Below are 20,751 nucleotides of genomic sequence, written 5' to 3' on the forward strand. Positions count from 1 at the left end.
CATGGAACTTACTGGCAAAGCTGTGTGAATAATGAACTATTTTTGTTTTCTGACAGGCCTGAAAACACGCAACTAAAATATTTGTAAAGAACTGTTGAGCTTATTGAAAACAACCTCTCTCTAAAAAGTGTGTGGACTGAAGAGCTGTCAGCCCTCCTTCTCATGTCATTTCATTTAACTGGGTTTTTTTGGTAATTTTCTTTAGGATTTAAATAAAATGTAATTTAAAAAAGAAAAAAAGAAAACCACACACCAAAAAAAAATGGAAATAAGTTTAACCTTATTAATGAAAAATGCAGATATTTCTCTTGGAAAAAAAATAAACCTAAACATTAAAATGGTTTTGAACTGGTTTTATCATTTGAGATGGTTATTTTAAGCTGCTAGCACAGAGTTGGTGACTATTCTGGTTGATCAGAAGGGAGATTTTGGCAAAATCTCTGCTATAACTCTTTGACCAGCTCTGGGCATCAGTCTTGCCTCTTCTCCCTCTCTTCATGAGTTCTGTAAGACACTACCAAAGACAGTACATGTTCATTCAAGACTCTGGCTGCAATATTGGTTGATCCTAAAGCAGAGATATAGAATCAGGAAGATTAGAAAAGACTCCGAAGGCATCAAATTCAGCCATCAACCCAATGCCACTATGGCCACTAAACCATGTCCTAACGTATCCTGTCTACATGTGTTTTTTTTTAACACCTCCAGGGATGGTGACTCATGAATTGTAAAATTAAGAGGGAAAGATTTCACCATCTCTGCTTCTTGGGCTTTTAGACTTCCTAAGGGTTTGTAGTGTAAAACTGTCCATGCTACTGCCAGAAAGGCAGACAGCCTGTCACTGAGAAGAAAGTCCCTGATCCACATGCCATAGGACAGTGTACCTCTTATTTCTGCATGGCAGTTCTGTGCCTGGCAGTGTTGGTCAGATGGCTGAGCTGTGGGTTTGTGCTGTCTCAGGTGCTGTCTGTAGTGGGGTGGACATTTTTGCATACAACAGAAACAGTTGTTTGCCCACCCATTAGAAAGAAAGAAATAGAAGTCCCTACCACTTGCAGAACCTCTACTGATCTGTTGATCATCCTTGCAAATGGAGGAAGATGGTTAAAGTGCTGGAAGCAAGGTTCATGCTTGGAAATAGTCCAGTAAAAAATAAATAGAAGAGTGGAAGATGATCAATTGTGCTAGTTTGAAGCAGGCTGGAATGTTTTGGTGAGAAGAACTAGATTACAGGCTGTGGAAAGAAAACAATGGTGATGTCTACTTTGCACACAGTCTTGCTGAGATGTATAGGAACAAGAAATAAAAACATTAGATAATCACTCTCGCTTGGGCTGCTGGCTGAGCTGCATCTCTCTAACCTCACCCTCGATTTTGGACTAATTCACTTTGTTTCCTAACCTCCATCCTTCCCTGGGTCTGGGGTAAGGTTGAGAGGGGCAGGGGGAAGGTGCAGGGGTGGTTGAGAGCCCCTCCTGGGGACTCAGGTTTCTGGGAGGGGAGTTGTGTTTCTGCATTACCTTTTACCTTGTCTATTTCTGTATCTAACTGTATATGCTGTAACTAGCTGCTTGTCTATTGTGCTAGCTGTAAATATAAGCTTCATTCATATTTCCAGAGCTGGCTGAGTCTAGTCTGGGTGATTTCTAAAGTGTGTGGGGGTGGGGAACACCCAAACCATCACAAATGAGCAAAGAGGCTGCTGGTTCTTCTCCAGGACCTGCTGGTCAGGTTCTGGTTCATGCTGACTGCCAGCTTGTGCTTCGCTGTGTAGGTCTCAGTGTCATCTGGAGAAACAATCAGTGAAATAATTTGCTGTTTGCTTAGGATCACTCACAGGTGTCCTGGTACATCTGAGAGTGCAATTTTTTTCCTTTAATAAGAGGGCAATGTCACTGAATCAACAGCAAGACGTGTCTGGTGCATGTGATCCTCCTGTGAAATTCATCTGCTAGCCGCTGAAGCCACGAAATACAACCAGAGTGGATCCGTGTGTCTGCAAGGCAGAAAGTCGATATCGCACAGACCTCAGTTGTGACTTTCCCATGAGAGAACTCAAGGAGCTGGGGTACAGACATGGTGCATCTCAAAGCCTCAGGGCACTGGGGACTTCTGTCTCTTCACACAAAACTGTGGGGAGGTTTTTTTTTCCCTTTCCAGAGCAAGGAGATTTTCTCTTGGAAAGCACAGCTCCAGCAAGTTTAAGCAGAGAACTTCTTCAACACCTTTCCCATCTCTTTTTTGTCCTGCTTGTGATGTTCTATCTCGCCTTGGTATCTTAAAGAGCCTGGAACTATGAGTTTTTAATATTTTTTTTTTAGCTTATACTTACCATAGGACTGTAAATTCTCTTCACAACGTGATAGTATTTGGCAAATGGGGACTTGGAACGGTGCAGCTTTGAGTAAACGAAAACATATCTGGGCAAGATGCAGCCTTCAGCAGAGCAGAGCTGTCTCTCTGCAGTGGTCACAGTGACACATGTAAAACATTTGTACAAAGGGAATATGCTAGTCACCAGCTGTTATTATAAGCCTTTCACATTATTTAGAGCCCAGAACAGGTTTTAGGCAGCCAAGCAAGGGACTGTATGGCCCCTAAGTGCCTCTTGCAGCCTTGTAAAACCAGGGCGTGATCTTCCCTTCTCTTATCTCTAACGTTATTTGCAAAACAAAGCACACTGGTGTTTGGTTTGCTAACCAGAGATGCAAACCACTGCAACGCTTGAGGGTGTTTCATTAGAACTCCATTAAAAGTGACCAATCAAGATTTAAAACTATAATCAGAAGCCACAGAGCAAAGCCTCACAGGGTATAACCTGTCCGGTGTCCTTTGCTTCCCTGTGAACATGAGGACGAGTTGCTTTTAATTTGCAGCTCTTGCAGCTCTTAGGAGTGGCACAGTATTTCCTTTATATATTTATTTAAGCAGAGGTTTAAAGCCCTGCACAAATGTGGGGAAAGGCTTGTGAAAGAGAAACTGGCTAAGGCTCGCCGTGGTGTTGTTTTGTTCTGCTTTTAGATGCAATTGTATCCAGCGCTGCAGCTGGCTGTTCCTCTTTTAACAGCCAGGCTCTTCAGCCCATGTGCTTAGGATAGCTTAGAAACTGCCAAGCTGGGTACCCATGATTGCGTCTGGCAGAACGTCGTTACGGTGCTGGTGGTAAAGGAGAAGCATGTGTAATGCTAGTGAATGCTGCTGGAAATAGGACACCTGCCTTGTGCCATCTATGATCCAAGTGATGGTGGTTCTGAAGTGACAGTCTCCCTGATATTGGTTTTTAAACTATTTTCCTTTAGAAGTGGCAAGCCTGATGGATATCTAAAACAAACTTGAAGAGAATGTAAGACATATGAACTGCAGGGAGGGTTTTTTTTTTTTTCCTTTTCCCTGAAGATTATTTAGGACCCAGGGTGATTAAATCTGAGCACCTCTGATCTGTGCTAGCACTAGTTGCTAGCAAGATATCTACATGTAGCTGCCAAAAAAAAGGTCAGTAAAAGGGTGGTAAAAAGGAAAGAGACAGATGCTTGGATACATGGGAAGATGAACACAGAGTTTTGAATCTACTTTCATCAAGAAGATGAAATGAAAGTGAGATACTGTACATAGTGTCACTTTAAGAGTTCAGGGAAGCAAGCAGCAGTAAACTGAAGCCCTCAGGGAACCAAGTTCAAGGCAGTCGTTTGATACAGCATCCAGGTTAGCACACAGAAACTCAGCCTTGCCCAACCCGTGTCCTCAAACTGATTAAATGTTTCTCCATTCAGTCACCCCCCACTTTCACACACCCCTCTCTCTCAGGCACATGGCACATCATAGCCAGGCAGAAGAGGCAATGCTCTGAAAACATTTGCAGTTAACTTTACTCTCTCCAGCTGTCTTTGGGAGGCAGGTAGCTGTGACAGTTAAACACTCGCAATGCTGACATCTTACTTCAGAGTGTCTGAAGCCACTTTCTGTTTAGCCCTCTTCCTTTTACCAAGATGAGCTGAAAATTCAGGATCTTGGCAAACATAACTTCAGCATCTTTTTGGCATATTCTGACCTGATCACATCAAAAAGTTTTGTTTGATCTTTAGTCTCAAAGGTGTTACTCATTTGTGTATGAAGAAAGTCACGTTTTGAGGTGAAGAGTTGGTTGTGCTAGGTAAAAAATACTCCTAGGGGTTATAGTGCCTAACTTTAGTGCTGTATGTAACTCACCTTGACCTTTTTAATTGCTGCTTCTCTCACTGAGGAGCATGTTGCTGGGGAAAAGGCTGTGTGTGTCATGTGCTGTGACCTCTCTGCTCCAGTAGTGGGACAGGAGCTTGTGCCGGTGACCAAGCACCCTTAGTGAGGCATTGCTGATGAGGCGAAGGGATTGTGTGCTGCTGGCTCCAAAGTGAAAACAATCACTCTGAAATTCAGAGCTTCCTTAGAAATGTAAAAAAATGGGGTGGGAGCATAAGTTAATTGTGCTTTTACACACTGTTATACTTGTCACTCTGCCAGACTCTACATTTCTTCCAAGGGTGAAATGAAAACTCCAAATTCATGTGGTTATGAAACAATTTCAGTGTGAGCACTCGGCAAAGAATTATAGAGTGGGAAAGACACAGTCCTGTGTCACAGCTGGTTGAGAAGGGTCTGAATTGATCAAGGCTTCTTCCAGCTCAGAGGAGCCTTTTAGAGTGCATTGAAACCATTCTGCATCTATCTGATGAATGTATATAAGGTACTGATTTGTTATGACGTTTCTTTGATTAGGAGATGAGGCAACTGGCAGAAGGCATCACCATCATTCCAAGAAATCTCATTTCTCTGCAACTGGAGATTTTGGAAATGAATCTGGCTTGCCCTGATTTACACCAGAATAAATTCATATATTGGAAACTGGGCATGGCCAGAAATTACTGGTACTGCAGGGAACTCCAGAAACATAATGACTGCAGTGGAAGACCTTGATGGACAAGGACAAAACACCATTTTCTTTCCTGCAGGAATAGAACCTGAGGTTACCTGAAGACCTTGTAAGCAAATGTGGCATCAGCCCCGCTTGGATTTAGTCCTGAGACCAAGGGAGTCCAATACCATTTTAAAATCACATCGTTAACCCTTGTGATTACATCCTGGACCACAAGTGCTTCACTGAGACTGTAATTGCAAGGTCAGTCCTGATTGGCATCACCAAGACAGGAGAATTGGTCTCAAATAAACATCTCACTGGGCAAATAGTGTTCTGCTTATTTTGTTATTACAGATGAGTCAAGGGTGAAAAAATGCAGGAGGTGGAGGTCAAAATACCCTGGGCTAAATCTAAACTGGAGCAAATCCATATTAAATACTCAAATGTGCCTAAAGTTAGCACATGCAAATCTTCTCTTTTAGACACATAAACTCTTAAAGATGCGTTGTAGCCTAACTCTCACTTGGGTGCTTCACTCCCATTGATCACACCATGTGCTAAGCCAGGCACCCAGGTTTCTGTGGCATGTTCTTACTCTGAAGAACAGTTGGTCTGAAGGGAAAACATTTACATAGATGACAGCTATTTTCAGGAAAGTGAAAAGCACTGGGTGAAAAAGGAGGTTTTGACATTGTGTGAAAGATGGGGTTTACACACAGTAGTCTTTGCTGTGTGTATATAAATGGGTGTTTTACCATGTATTGATTCACACACCATTTGTAAGTGTCTAATTTATTTATTTATAGAGATGTATGGAACCCATGGTTTGAGAAGCAGTTTGCATAACATCTGGTGTGTCAACAGCGTAACCTTTCAATTTACTTGTTGGTGAAAATGTCAATAGAACGAACCTGAACTCAGCCTGGGTTTACACAGATTTCCTGGCAGACAAAGCAGTAATGATTTGCATGTCAGTGTAAGTGACATGTGCCCTCCAGTTTGGAGTAGTTTACACAGCTAAGAGGTATAAAAAGGGTAGAGCATATGGCTGGTTCCTTGCATGCGTACGCTGGCGCTACGAATGGTGTGTATTTGTGTGGTGTGAAGCCTTTAGGCTTGGCATGACTTCCAGTTTTTCACCAAAAGTGGGTTTTGTTGGTTTGGGTTGTTGGTTTTTGGGGTTTTGGTTTTTTTTTTTTTTTCATTTGAACACATGGTGGGGAAGAAAAAAAGGAGAAGGGAAAAATTTGAGACCTGAAAGTGACTTCAGATTCTGGTAGAGTATAATCCACGAGCCTTCCCTGGGTGTAACCTGTGAATCTTCCCTGAGTGCAATCATGGATTCATAGAATGGTTTGGGTTAGAAGGGATCTTAAAGATCATCCAGTTCCAACCCCCCCTGCCACGTGCAGGGACAAATTCCACTAGACCAGGTCGCTCAAGGCCTCATCCAATCTGGCTTTCAACAGCTCTAGGAAGGGGCCATGTATGACCTCCCTGGGTGACCTATTCCAGGAGCTCACCCCCCTTACTGTAAAGACTTTCTTCCTCATACCCAGTTTAAAGCTGCTTTCCTCAAGCTTCAAGCCATTCCCTCTTGTCCTATCATTACAAACCCTTGTAAAAAGTCCCTTCCTGGCTTTCTTGTAGGCCCCTTTCAAGTACTGGAAGGCTACTATGAGGTCTTCCAGGAACCTTCTTTTCTCCAGGCTGTATCTTCTCTGGGTGTAATCCATGAGCCTTCCCTAGGTGCACTTTTTCCAGTTACTTTGACACTTTCTGTTTTCTACAAAGATATGGTTCTAGGATGTCATCATCAAGGAATCTAGTGGATCCTTGATTGCTCCTAACATGCTAACAGGAATGACAACAGTAATGTGCTGTTTACACCTGGTATAATCCTGCCAGTACAAGGTAGGACATATGAATCACACAGCATTTTTTTTTTCACTCTGTGACTCACTGCCTGATGCTTTTGAAGTAGTAATAAATGCTGTTGATACTGAATAATTAAAAATAGCTCACTTCAGTGTAGAATCCAAGTCCATTGATGACATCCAGGTGTTTCTTCTTGATTTCACACAATCATAGAATTATTTTGGTTAGAAGGAATCCAAGTCCCACACTAACCCATGCCCCTCAGCACCACATCTACACAGTTTTCAAATCTCTCCAGAGATAGGGAGTCCACCACTGCCTGTTCCAGGGCTTGATGACCCTTCTGGGGAAGAAATTTACTTAATGTCCAACCAAAACCTCCCCTGGCTCAACCTGAGGCTGTTTCTTCTTGTCCTATTTCTTGTTACTCTACAGATCAAACTCCAACTTACTCCAACCTCCTTTCAGGGACTTGTAGAGAGTGAGAATCACAGAACTTTAACCCTGACCCCCAGATATTCAGTGACTACAGTGCAATGGAGTCACAGAATGTTAGGGGCTGGAAGAGATCTGGAAAGATCATCGAGTCCAAACTCCATGCCAGAGCAGGATCGCCTATAGCAGATCCCACTGGAACACCATATCTGCACCTTTTCCACCCCACCCAACCCATTTTGGCCCTTTTTCCCCCCAACCCAGAGCACCTGGGCTCTATTGGAGTCTCCTCCCACCCCAGGTGTGGCCACTTGGCCCTCTCTGCCCACTCCCCTTTATAATCTGCCCCAAGACAGGCAGAAGTCTCAAGCTGTGGCCAACTGGGCAGAGAGATCCTCCTCCTGGCATCACTGGTGAGTACTCGTGGTGTGCACTGGGTGAATGGGAGTGGGATCTAAAGGCTGGGGGGGCTTGGTGACCCTCTGGTTAGGCAGGATAGAGAGTTGATAGTCACTCTAAAATCACCCAGAGCACCTGGGCTCTGTTAGAGTCTCCTCCCACCCCAGGTGTGACCACTTTGCCCTCCCTGCCCACTCCCCTTTATAATCTGCCCCAGGACAGGCAGAAGCCTCAAGCTGTGGCCATCTGGGCAGAGGGATCCTCCTCCTGGCATCACTGGTGAGTACTTGTGGTGTGCACTGGATGAATGGGAGTGGGATCTAAAGGCTGGGGGGCTTGGTGGCACCTCTCTGGTTAGTGTTGTGGAGGGCCTGTAGGCCTGAAAAGGCTTGTTTGTGCCTTGCCATGCTTGGTCATGTTTTTCTGCTAGGACCCCTGGTTGTAAATGAGTTGTATAAGCCCACACACACCCAGCTCATGTCTCCCTGGGGAAAGTGCAGGCAAGAGCCTTCTGCCTATTATGGTAAGGTTTGGCTAACTGCCAACCTGATTGTTCATTCTAGTGGCCAAAGAGGCCATTGATCTTGGCCCACGTTTAATAAATAGGGGTGCACAGGTAAGCAAAGTGCTCAGCTCAGACCTTCAGGCACAGACCCTGCGTAGCTCAGCCACTCAGATGCTCAGAGGCCCAGACCTCATGCTCTGACTCATTCACAGCTCACCTGCCTGCATACCTTTCTTGCAAAGCTCATTTAAACCTGCACATGTATATATATGAGGAGCCTATAGTCTCCTAAGACAGCTGTGCACATCTGCAAGCTATTGTGTTATCAGGACCGGATCCTGTATTGCCTTTACCTACGGAGCTCAGACTCCCAGCAGCCACACACACTTTACATGCTCGCTGCCTAACCATTGCCTGGTAAGAGCTGTTGCCACTGAGATAACCAGGAAGCAGGCTTTGGATTGTCTGCACACACACACAGCCTGCTAGCTCTGAACAACCATGCTAGACACAGCACGATATTTTCTTCAGATCCTACCAGCTGAGAAGTCCTGGACAGAAGCATCCAGAAGAAGCCAGCAGCACTACAGGCAGAGATTGCCTCTTTGCCAGGAGAAAAAGGTCAGAAACCTATTTCCCTGGAAGCTGGGAAGATTTATCCTCTCCCCTCAAGCCGGGAGGATTCCAGCCTCAAAGTCCACAGGCAGAGATCCCCAGAAGTCTGGACATTAGGCACAGGCTGTGAGGCAGCCCTGGAGGGTGATTAATAAGAATTGTGAGTAAAAGTTTCAATACCTGTGTAAATATAAGATATCTCTGCCATAGAGCAGAATCAGCTCCAGTCTGCTCTGCTGGGCAAATAGCATAGAGACCCCAAATGGCATTAAGCCATGGGGAAAACTCCTCTCTCTGTTTATAGTTTGAATATTTGTTAGATAATTAACAAGTTTCTGTACATATTTTATCCTAGACTGTTTTTATTACCATGTAAAGAAATTTAATATTCATATACAGTGATTGGGGGTGGTGAGAGTTCAGGATATTGAGATCAATAAATCTATATTGTTATATAAAATTATCTTGCCCCAATTAATTTCTGCCCTCTGCCAAATAGGTGTAGGTATTGAGAATCCCCCTCTGTAACAGTTGGGCAGGATAGAGAGTTGATAGTCACTCTAAAATCACCCAGAGCACCTGGGCTCTATTAGAGTCTCCTCCTACCCCAGGTGTGACCACTTTGCCCTCCCTGCCCACTCCCCTTTATAATCTGCCCCAGGACAGGCAGAAGTCTTAAGCTGTGGCCAACTGGGCAGAGGGATCCTCCTCCTGGCATCACTGGTGAGTACTTGTGGTGTGCACTGGATGAATGGGAGTGGGTTCTAAAGGCTGAGGGGCTTGGTGACCCTCTGGTTAGGCAGGATAGAGAGTTGATGGTCACTCTAACATCACCCCTGGGTGCTGGCTGGGCCTTCTGACTTAGGCTGAGCTCCTCTCTGTTTAGCTGCTTCTTTCTGCTCACTTGTAAAGCTGTAAAAAGGGCAGGACTAAATCCAGGCCTGATTACCTGGTTGTCCTGAATCAAAGAACTTCAGAAGTTGGAAGGGACCTCTAGAAATCCCCAAGTGCAACCTCCCTGTCAAGGCAGGGGTCCCTAGCATAGCTCACACAGGAGTGCATCCAGGCAGAATTTGAAAGTCTCCAGAGGAGGAGACTCCATAGCCTCCATGGGCAGCCTGTTCCAGGGCTCTGTTACACTCACTGTAAAGAGTTTTCTCTTCTTGAGGTGAAACCTTCTCTGTTCCAGTTTGTAGCTGTTGCTCCTTGTCTTGTTGCTGCTGACCAGTGAGAAGAGCTTGTCCCCATCCACTACTTGATGCCCTCCTCTCAGATATTTGTACACCTTGATAAAAATCTCCTCTCAGTCTTCTCTTCTCCAGACTAAGCAGCCCCAAGGCCCTCAGTCTGTGTAGGGGAGATGCTCAAGTTCCCCAGTCATTCTTGTGGCTCTCCACTGGACTCTTTCTGTCTCTCTTGAATTGGGGAGCCCAAAACTGGACACAGTATTCCAAGTGTGGTCTCACCAGGGTGGAGTAGAGGGGGAGAAGAACCTCCCTGGAGCTGCTGGCCACACTTTTCCTGATGCACCCCAGGATGCCATGGGGTCGCTTGGCCACAAGGGCACATTGCTGGCCCATGTAGAGCAGCTTTCCCCTGAGCCTCCTTTTCAGGGAATTTAGACCTGCATTGAGAAGTCATTGCTCTGGTCCTCAGACCAAGTTATCTCTGTGAAAAAGGAGTCCTGGTCTTAGAAAAGTACTTCCAGACCCTTCTGCCAGATGTGAGTCTCAGCACGTGATGTGACACAGGTGGTTGGCTGGGAGGGTTGCACCATGGCTTCTGGACACTGCCTGAGGTACTGCTCAGCATCCCTGCTCTCTGCTTTCACTTGAGCAGGACAGGTTATCTCCTTCCTCCTCTCTGTCTTCCTCTCTTCCCCTGGCTCCCCATCCCAAATATCTGCCCTGTGGTTTGGATTCCTAGCAAGTTGCTGAAAAGGGTGGAAGAAGGAGGGAGAGTTACGTAATCACATTGCATGTGATGATTCTCTCCCCCCCTCCCCCCCCCCCCCCCCCCTTCTCTTGATTTTGTTTCTGGTTCAATAACCATTTCCCTTTGTTCTACCCACACTATCCAGTGTGGATCTGATTTGGGTGGTGCCCATCTGCATATGTGAGAGGGAGGGTCACAGGGAGAGCTTTGTGTGCCTCTTATTATCTGATAGCTCTTAAAAAATAATTGAACCCATACACAAGCTGACACTCTCAGCTGAGAAGTGGAAATTTCATCAGGTTTTCCAGATCCTTCACATGATGTGGAAGGTGTCTGGTACCTTGACTGAATGCAGAGCCTGGACCAGTGCCAACTGTCTGTAAAAGCTTATAACTTTTTTTTTTTCATATTTTACTCACTACATACACTTGACCATTGTTTATACAGTTTAAAAACTTGTTACAAGGTGATATTTTCCTTTTAATCCAGTTGGCCAAACTCGATGATGGGAGCCCAGAGCACATCCAGTAGCCCCAGGCGAGATGCATGCCCCAACTACCTGCAGAACTCCTCAACATCTCCTTCAAACTCAGTATCCACTGAGGGAAACACAGTCCAGAAAGGATCTTCAGTGCCATCTAACAGGTATGTTGACCAGAGTGCCTCACGTGAGCCACTGTCAATGCAGCAACATTTCTGTGCAGACTGGACAGATACTGAGATAGTTTCAGATTTCCCAGGATCTGATAATCTGATTTAGAATCATAGAATCAGTCAAGGTTGGAAGAGACCACAAAGATCACCTAGTTCTGTCATGTGCAGGGACATCCTACCCTAGAACAGGCTGCCCACAGCCTCAGCCAGCCTGCCCTTAAACACCTCCAGGCTTGGGGCTTCAACCACCTCCTTGGACAACCCATTCCAGCCTCTCACCACTCTCCTGCTCAATAACTTCCTCCTCGCATCCAGTCTGAACCTACCCACCTCCAGCTTTGCTCCATTCCCCCCAGTCCTGTCACTCCATCTTAGTCTAAAAAGTCCCTCTCCAGCTGTTTTGTAGTCCCCTTCAGATCCTGGAAGGCCACAAGAGGGTCACCTGGGAGCCTTCTCTTCTCCAGACTGCACAGCCCAAACTCTTTCAGTCTCTGCTCATAACAGAGGTGCTGCAGCCCTCTGATCATCCTCGTGGTCCTTCTCTGGACATGCTCCAGCATCTCCACATCCCTCTTGTAATGAGGGCTCCAGAACTGGATGCAGTACTCCAGGTGGTGTCTCACCAGAGCACAGTAGAGGAGGACAATCATCTCCCTTGCCCTGTTGGCCACACTTCTCCTGATGCAGCCCAGGCTCTGATTGGCTTTCTGGGCTGCAAGTGCACACTGCTGGCTTGTGTTGAGCTTCTCCTCCACCAGCACCCTGAAGTCCCTTTTGTGTTTTTTTTTTTCAATTTAAAGATGACATTAACTCATTATCCAACATTTTGGATTGTAACTCTAAGCAAAGCTTTCTGTTAATACCTAGCATGCTTTAGACAAATGCTATTGTAGCCTGAGCTTTTTTAGCAAAATGAGCAAGTTGAATAACTTACCTGACAGGTAAGGTGCACCTGAAGCTGCACATGAATGAGCCTCTGTAAAGGTTATGGAGGAAAGAATGAAATGTTGGAGAAGATGAGGCAGGGCAAGGCAGGATAGGTTAAGACTGATGAGAAAAATGGATATTTGTAGTTTTAAACCATTAGTTGCACAAAGGAAATGCAGCTAAGGTTTGATGTTGATTTGTTATTTTATGTACCTGAACAATCATAACAAAACTCCTGTAAATACCTGAATGGTGCTGAAGTTCACTCATTCATTTGTTTAGTGCTTTGAGTGGGACTCCTGCTGAGTTTTCCCTACAGGCATCCTAACTCGGGACCCTAACCGGGCCTCTGTGTAACATTATATACAACACAAAGCATTATTTGGAGTCCCAGACACACTTCCCACTTCATTAAAATCAAACTGAGTTTTCCCAGGCCATGTTGTTGGCCTGACTGGCATGGTCCTCCAAAAGCCTTTCCCCCTTTTATTGGACATTCATTCCTTTTCTTCACCTTGCTGGAAAATGAGGACATGAGCGAGCTGCACCCCTTAATCCCACCAAATTTCTTTGCTGCATAACCAAAACCAGCTCATCTCTTTGTCCATGCTGTATTTTTCCTGTAGCATTAACTTTCTCTACTCCTTGTTGACACAGGTGGAGATGACCCATTTGACTGAAGAAACACTCATCCACAAGTGCATCCACCAAACTTCAGCACAGGTGAGCAGGCTCTTTGCTGTGACTTCTGGATTCTCAGCTTCTGACTCAATTTTAGCTTCTTGACTTCAGAGTCCTGGAGAGCTGCGAAGACCACTCTTCTTTTCAATGCTTGCTTCTCTCTCTTGCTTTTTCATGCTCTGGACTAGTAATAAAGCAGGAAAGTGCTTCTAAGCCTGGCTACAAAACGCCATCATATCAGACAAGCCTTCTTCTAATGCACACCAGTCATCTGTGGGTGGCTTTGTGGTGGAGACTGAGCCTAGGATGCTAAGACTGCAAGCAGCCCAGTAATGAGTGCACATTCCTGGAAAACAAACCTCCTTGCTTTTGTATATTCTGAACTGCATGAGGACTGAAAGGTAAGCCACTGAGTACTGTACTTTTGAAGGGAAAGACCTCCAAATGTCCTGGGTGGATTCTTTCTCTTCAGCTACAAAGAAATGGGCAGTGGTTAGAGAAGCATTTGACTTGACTGGGAACGAGGTGGGGAAGAGAATAGCAAATAAAAACAAGTTAGTTCCTAGGACAGGCTCACATGGGGTTCAGTTTAGTTTTAAGGTTCTGATTTAGTTGAGCTGAGCATCAGCTGAAATTCAGAACGAAACTAGGACACAAACCTAATTGCAAAACCAGCTGAAACCACAGTCACAGAAAATTCTCACTCGTTTGAGGCTGGCATAGGGTTTCACTCTGAGCTTCAGCAGGAAGTTTTGGGGGCCTCAAAACAGATTCAGGGAATGAAAATTCAGTTGCTTTCCCAAATTCAGCCCTGGTCTAGCAGACTTATTGAGGAGGTGATTAGAAAGCATCCACGCAAGTAGAAGTGACAACCGATTGGAGTGTTACTTTTCCACCCAACAGTGAGATTTCTAGGGGATATGTTGTAACTGTTGGTGTAAACAGATATGGTCATCCTAAAATACCTCTATTCAGTGCCATGGCAGTAAGTGACACAGAAAAGCTGAAGGTCAACAGCTCCTCCTCTAGTTAAAAAAAAAACAAAACCAACCCAACAAACCAGGAACCTCAGACCAACTGAGCCTGGCCAGCCGCAGCTCTCGTGTTGCTTCTAATTGTCAACTGCTGATGGCTGATTCCTGGAAGTAGCCAGGGAGAGAGCAAGGTCTGTGCTTAACATGAACAGACTTGTGGTCTCGTGAAAAGCCAAAACAACAGTTAAAGAGAGGCATTCCAGCAACATCTTTCCCTTGCTTGTTGCTGTCTCTTTGCTGCTCCCTAAGAGAATATCTTCTGCTGTGGGCATTTGTTCCACTCTGGGTTTCACTCCTCCTGCTGCTGTACTGGTTTTGTCCATAAAGGAAGGCTTTGTCTAATTCACAGGAACTCAAAGCCTACTTTTTCCTATGCTGGAAGCAAAGAGGGACAGTCTTATAAGCAGTGCCTGTTGTAGCAGGACAAGGGGCAATGGTTCCAAACTCAGAGAATGAGTTTTAGACTAGACAAAAAGGAGAAACTTTTTACAGCAAGGCTGGCGCGACACTGTCCCAGGCTGCCTAGAGAAGTGGTAGGTGACCTATGCCTGGAACCGCAGGTCAGTTGTCTGGGGGGTCTATGCCACCTACTTCAGTTGGAGATGTCTCAGATGATTGAAGGGAATTTGGACTTGAAGGTCTTTTTTGGTCTGAAACATTCTGTAATTCTATGATCCTGTGGGATGTTCAGGCTCAGAGAAGTGCTACACAGAGGGGCATCTTGGCACGGATACTCACCCTGAGGTATCACAGAGGTACTCCACCACCTGAGCCACTTTCTTTGTGACAAGGGCAAAGATGTACAGGGAAGAAGCTGATAAGTTTTTGTTTCTTTCTGGCATTTCTGAGAGCCAAGCATTTCCCAGATTGGGAGCCTTGCTGCCTTCAGCTCTAAATTGTGCTCTCTTTGGTTATTTTCAGGAGGTCCAATCCTGTGCTGGGGAAAGCTGAGGGTCTGATGCAGAGCCTGTTTATATCGGGAAAACAGTTGCTGCTGACCGGAGTGAGGTTTTGGGTAGCAGATAGGTGAATTCTGCTGCTGGGATAGGCAGGTTTTGCTGGTGCCTTTGACACTGGCAGTTAACTGGAGTTATGGGTGTGAAACCATACTACTCACTTCTGCTTTCTGCCTGCATGTTCAGTGTGATGCATATATGGGTTGGGGTTTTGCAATCAGTGTATTTCTACATCAATTTTGGGTTATTTCTCTGATTTTTGAGGCATGAATGGGATATCATTTCTGGGCAAAGCATGATGTAGTGTATGGAGGAAGAAAAATCCAAGAAAAATAGTATCTGAATTGTTTGTTTTACAAGCAAGCACATGTAGGGGTTTATTATTTCTGAAGGCTCTCTTGTCAATTGGACATTGAACAATCTTGACATGTGTTGCAAGTTATTGTCCTCCAGAGTCATTTCACAAAGTTTGGAGTTTGTTTTCTTTAAAATCCACAAATAAAGCTCAAAATTATCTCCCTGTCTCCAGAGAGGTGCATGGGAAGCACTTGGGAAAATACCTCAGACTCCAAGAAGGTGGAGATGTTCAGCAGAAGTGAGTGAGTGAGTCATCTCTGCCCTACCATGGCTTGAGTGATGAAACTCCCTATTCACCCTGAGAGAGAACCCCACTGAGGTCCAGAAGAGATGAGGTAATGATCATTTCATTAAAACAAAAATCAAAGATGGACTGCACATGCTGACCTGCAACTCCAAACCTTCTGCACCATCATCCTGGGATGCATCAAGGATCCTTGTGTTGATGTTCACAGGTTTGCACATCGTTGATAACTCCCCTACTTGCTACTAGGAGCTGGGAAGGCTGCAGCCAAATCAGCTTTTGCTTTCAGCCTGTCTGCATTTATCAGAGAAGAAATAGTGTCTGTTTGTTTAGGTGAGATATTAGTCTGCCCCTGGAGCTCCAGGTCACTGTAAATGTAACACAAGTCTTATTTCCTGTTAGGAAAGTGAGAAAAAATACACCTGTGAATTGTCTCTGTTCTGCCAAGTGTCAGAGAAGATTCAATTTGGGGGAGAACATAAATGTAGATATGGTAGTTTGCTCTTTGTCTTTGGGCTGCACTTCTCCCTAACCTAACCTGCTGTGTGACTAATCCATCTGCTTCCTAACCTCTCAGGCCCACCACACAAAACTCACCTTGAACATAAGGCAAAGTCATGGATAAGGTAGAGGGGTGGGGAGAAGGTGAAAGGGTTGTTAAGAGCCACTCCTCGGGACTTTGGTTTCTGGAAAGGCTGCTGTGTTTCTGTATTACTTTGTAACTTGTGTATTTCTGTATAGATTGTAAATAATTGCTTGTATATTGTGCTAAGCTGTAAATGTAAAGCTTCAGTCAAGTTCCAGATCACATGAGTCCAGTCTGAGTGATTTTCCTAAGGTTAGGGGGGCAGGTAACACCCAACCATAACCCTGGGGCAAAGCTTTCTGTCACCACTTTGCTATGATAAAGGAAACCCATCATTTTCCTTCCACCTAGCTAAAAAGCTAGACTAAGTCAGACTAGAATTTGCTCTCTGTGTACGATGTCTTCACTGCTAATCCAATAAAGCAAATATGTGACCTGTGGAATGACCCAAAGCTGCTACAATAAATAGTGCTGCAGCTCACTGACGTATTTTGCTTTCTTTTGCATTTCCTCTATCAACACCAATTTCAGCTGTCCACTAAGCTGGGTAGGCCTTGCACAAACCCAGAGGCTTTGGAAATAAATTCACACATTTGGTCTCTTATTTACAATAAATGCTTCTTGCACCATTTTCTTCCTCCCACCAGCATGTACACCTTCGCGAATCATAGAATCAACCAGGCTGGAAGAGACCTCCAAGATCGGCCAACTTATCACCCAGCCCTATCCAGTCTTTTCTATCCACACTTGTTCATGCCTTTTCACATACACATTCACTGCCATACGCGCTCCTCTTCACCTTTGTGGTTCACCATACACGAGGGAATAATTTTTACAATACGCGCTCACTTTGTCTTTGCGTATTAGCGTACGCGCTCACTTCACCTTTGCGTACGCGCTCACTCCGTCTTTGCGTATTAGCGTACGCGCTCACTTGCGCGTCTTTGCGTATTAGCGTACGCGCTCACTTCACCTTTGCGTACGCGCTCACTCCGTCTTTGCGTATTAGCGTACGCGCTCACTCCACCTTTGCGTATTAGCGTACGCGCTCACTTGCGCGTCTTTGCGTATTAGCGTACGTGCTCACTTGCGCGTCTTTGCGTATTAGCGTACGCGCTCACTTGCCGTCTTTGCGTATTAGCGTACGCGCTCACTTCACCTTTGCGTACGCGCTCACTCCGTCTTTGCGTATTAGCGTACGCGCTCACTTCACCTTTGCGTACGCGCTCACTCCGTCTTTGCGTATTAGCGTACGCGCTCACTTGCGCGTCTTTGCGTATTAGCGTACGCGCTCACTTCACCTTTGCGTACGCGCTCACTCCGTCTTTGCGTATTAGCGTACGCGCTCACTTGCGCGTCTTTGCGTATTAGCGTACGCGCTCACTTGCGCGTCTTTGCGTATTAGCGTACGCGCTCACTTGCCGTCTTTGCGTATTAGCGTACGCGCTCACTTCACCTTTGCATACGCGCTCACTCCGTCTTTGCGTATTAGCGTACGCGCTCACTTCACCTTTGCGTATTAGCGTACGCGCTCACTTGCGCGTCTTTGCGTATTAGCGTACGCGCTCACTTGCCGTCTTTGCGTATTAGCGTACGCGCTCACTTCACCTTTGCGTACGCGCTCACTCCGTCTTTGCGTATTAGCGTACGCGCTCACTTCACCTTTGCGTACGCGCTCACTCCGTCTTTGCGTATTAGCGTACGCGCTCACTTGCGCGTCTTTGCGTATTAGCGTACGCGCTCACTCCGCCTTTGCGTATTAGCGTACGCGCTCACTTGCGCATCTTTGCGTATTAGCGTACGCGCTCACTCCGCCTTTGCGTACGCGCTCACTTCACATTTGCATAATACATTATTTTTACTCTCAGTTCTTCTCTGCACCTTTTACCATACACGTTCATGTCTCCCCACTCAACTAAGCCATGACACCACTTCTGCTGTACTTGCCTTATCTTATGAAGTGTTAGGAGGGTCTGCACTTATGACCTGAGCCCTCAATTGCAAACAACAAAATAACGAACACCTCCATGATAATTTTTCATTTTAATAGTTTTGACCAGTTCCAGCTCTACAATCAAGCTACATTTCTAACTAAGCACTAAGAAAGTTGAAGGCAGTCTCCAGTGAACTCTGAACATTTCTGACATGGCTACAAAACCAGGACAAGTAGCAGAATTCTTTATTTTTCAACATACATTGTCTCGGCAGCAGAGAAACTGTTTGGAAGATTAATCACATTCTTGGTTCATTCTTGACCAGATTTCCTCTACCAACACGTAGCTTTGTAACATCACAAATACAAATATAATATTTCAAATGAGCCTATTTTAAGATATTTTATTTTGCCTTCAACACTTCCACTACTACATCTGTAACAAATACAAAAACCAATCTTTTACAGTACAGAAAATGTTACATAATTTATTTAGAAGGAAACAAAAAAAAAAAGAGCTGAACAAACTAATTTTTTTACATCAATAAAGAGTAAAGCATAAAGAAGCAAACAGCAATCACAGGACGTGTCTCTCTTACTGGAACTTTCTCCTTTCAAACATCTTTGTTGCTGGCATAGGATGGCAATTTTTTATTCTCTACTGGTGAGACCTGGTTAGAAAAACAATAATCATGATTAGTATTTTACAGTACATCATACCCCTGGGCCATACTGCTGTAAAAGGATCTGCAAACAGAAGCTTCTGTGCTCCTCAGAACTTCAAATTAAAGTGATAAGACTTCTGTAAGCAGAAAGGCTTTTTCATGTCATGACTAACTCAGGAAGCAGCATTTCAGAAGGAACTGCTGAGAAGGGTGGGGGACAAGAGGTTCACCCAGACTAGACTCAGCTGGCTCTGGGAATCTTAATGTAGCTTATATTTACAGCTAGCACAATAGACAAGCAGATAGTTACAGTATAAACAGTTATAGACAGAAATAAACAAGGTAAAAGGTAATACAGAAACACAACTCCCCTCCCAGAAACCTGAGTCCCCAGAAGGGGCTCTCAACTGCCCCTACACCTTCCCCCTACCCCTCTCAACCTTACCCCAGTCCCAAGGAAGAATGGAGGTTTGGCCAGAGGTTAAGCAGCAAAGTGGATTAGCCCAAAATGGAGGGTGAGGTTAGAGAGATGCAGCTCAGCCAGCAGCCCAAGCGAGAGTGATTATCCAATGCTTTTATTTCTTGTTCCTATACATCTCAGCAAGCCTATAAGCAAAGCAGACATCACCATTGTTTTCTTTCCACAGCCTGTAATCTAGTTCTTCTCACCAAAACATTCCAGCCTGCTTCAAACTAGCACACCATTCTATGACTCTTTGACAACGTTAGAGGTTGCAGCATATTTACTGCACTAAACCACTATCACCCAGACTTGATTAGGTAGCAAAGGTGGAGCAAGTGAAACTAATTCTGACACAGCTGACTAACAATTGACACAATAACACATTCTGCTAATGGGGATATATCATGGAATTAAATGCAAGCAAAAGTTTTACTTACCTCCAGGTTTCCTTCCAGCCTTCTTCTTCAAGACATCATGAGTAAAAGCCACTGAAAAAGAGAGATTAGATGGAAAAACACATTAAAAAGCTGTGCAACATTTTAAGTATTGTGGTCCAGCATTTGTATTCAAGTCTTATGACCAAACATGAACTACTGTCTGAACTTGTAGCTACAGGCTGGGCAGTGACCTGGCAATCACACACAGCTCTTTACCAAAACTACATCTTTCTTACCAAAATCCATGAAGTCTTCGGAGACCAAAAGCCCAGGGGAACAAAGATTATTAACAGGATGCCTCCCCTTTCCCTCCCACCTTTTCAAAAGGAATTAGGTAGAAAGAGTGAAAGGGGTAAAACACCCAAAGAAACAGTCCTGCACCACTTTGGAAGTTAAAAAGAAAGCTTTAACAATCAATAAAAGTGTTTATAGTAAGGGAGGATTACAGAGGTATAAGGGAAGGAAAACAGATACAAAATAAACATACAAACCCAGATTGATGGCAGTGGACGGAGATGGAGTGTCCTTGTAAAGGCTGGAAGGTAGCAGGGGTGGCCACGTGGCCAAGTAGGAGCAGCTGCAGCAAGGAGATGTTGGTCAGTTGAGAGAAGGTGGCAAAAAGAGAAAACAGGCTCTTGGTCTCCCTCTTAAAGGATTGCAGGCAGGAAGTGGGAGTCGGCTAACCTCTCACCTGGGGGGTGGTCCTCCCATTAGGAGAGACCAGGGACACCTGGGGGCTGAGGTTTCCAGAGCACTCCACCCAGGAGGGCTTAACCTGTAACACTGGGGAACGGAAAACACCTGTGAGGTAAAGTTTATTCCACTTCTGTCAGCCTGAATAATGAAGTGAGGAAGCTGTAATAAATGATGGCAGGGGCTGAAAAAAGATTTAAGAGGACGGAAAAGAAATCATTAATCCACTGCATCATCTCTGCTGTGTCTGCTTATAGCCAGCAGACACCAGGCTGCCAGCACATCCTTTTTACCCACAGGTTATCTCCTCATGCAATGTTTGTTCTGATTGGGCTTTTTCCTCTCTAGCAGCTCTGACTCTTGTCCGCTGACTCATCTGGATAGCTTTACCCATCTTTGACTCAGATCTTAGCACCTTTGTCTCCTGCAAAAGTATTTTTCTGCTCCTTCTTTGACCATGATC

At 45.0% G+C, this 20,751-nt stretch overlaps 2 long non-coding RNA genes across 7 annotated transcripts; one reads left to right on the top strand and one right to left on the bottom strand.

Moving 5' to 3' along the window:
* The first annotated feature begins 7,555 nt into the window (after positions 1 to 7,555).
* Positions 7,556 to 16,060, top strand: LOC135188457 (uncharacterized). Of its 6 annotated transcripts, XR_010307700.1 has the most exons (7): positions 7,820 to 7,882; positions 8,650 to 8,729; positions 9,385 to 9,446; positions 11,148 to 11,303; positions 12,897 to 13,321; positions 14,876 to 14,980; positions 15,440 to 16,060. It is a non-coding gene; the product is annotated as an uncharacterized LOC135188457 (long non-coding RNA). The 6 variants fall into 6 exon arrangements; XR_010307698.1 differs by lacking the exon at positions 7,820 to 7,882 and adding an exon at positions 7,579 to 7,617 and having other exon boundaries at positions 14,876 to 16,060; XR_010307696.1 differs by having other exon boundaries at positions 14,876 to 16,060.
* A 2,000-nt stretch (positions 16,061 to 18,060) lies between these two features.
* LOC135188317 (uncharacterized) lies at positions 18,061 to 20,221 on the bottom strand. Its single transcript, XR_010307655.1, has 3 exons — positions 20,087 to 20,221; positions 19,596 to 19,646; positions 18,061 to 18,701 (listed from the first exon to the last, which is right to left on the bottom strand). It is a non-coding gene; the product is annotated as an uncharacterized LOC135188317 (long non-coding RNA).
* Positions 20,222 to 20,751: the final 530 nt, after the last annotated feature.

This window comes from Pogoniulus pusillus, chromosome 29 (assembly GCF_015220805.1).
Source record: "Pogoniulus pusillus isolate bPogPus1 chromosome 29, bPogPus1.pri, whole genome shotgun sequence".
NCBI classification, from domain to species: domain Eukaryota; kingdom Metazoa; phylum Chordata; class Aves; order Piciformes; family Lybiidae; genus Pogoniulus; species Pogoniulus pusillus.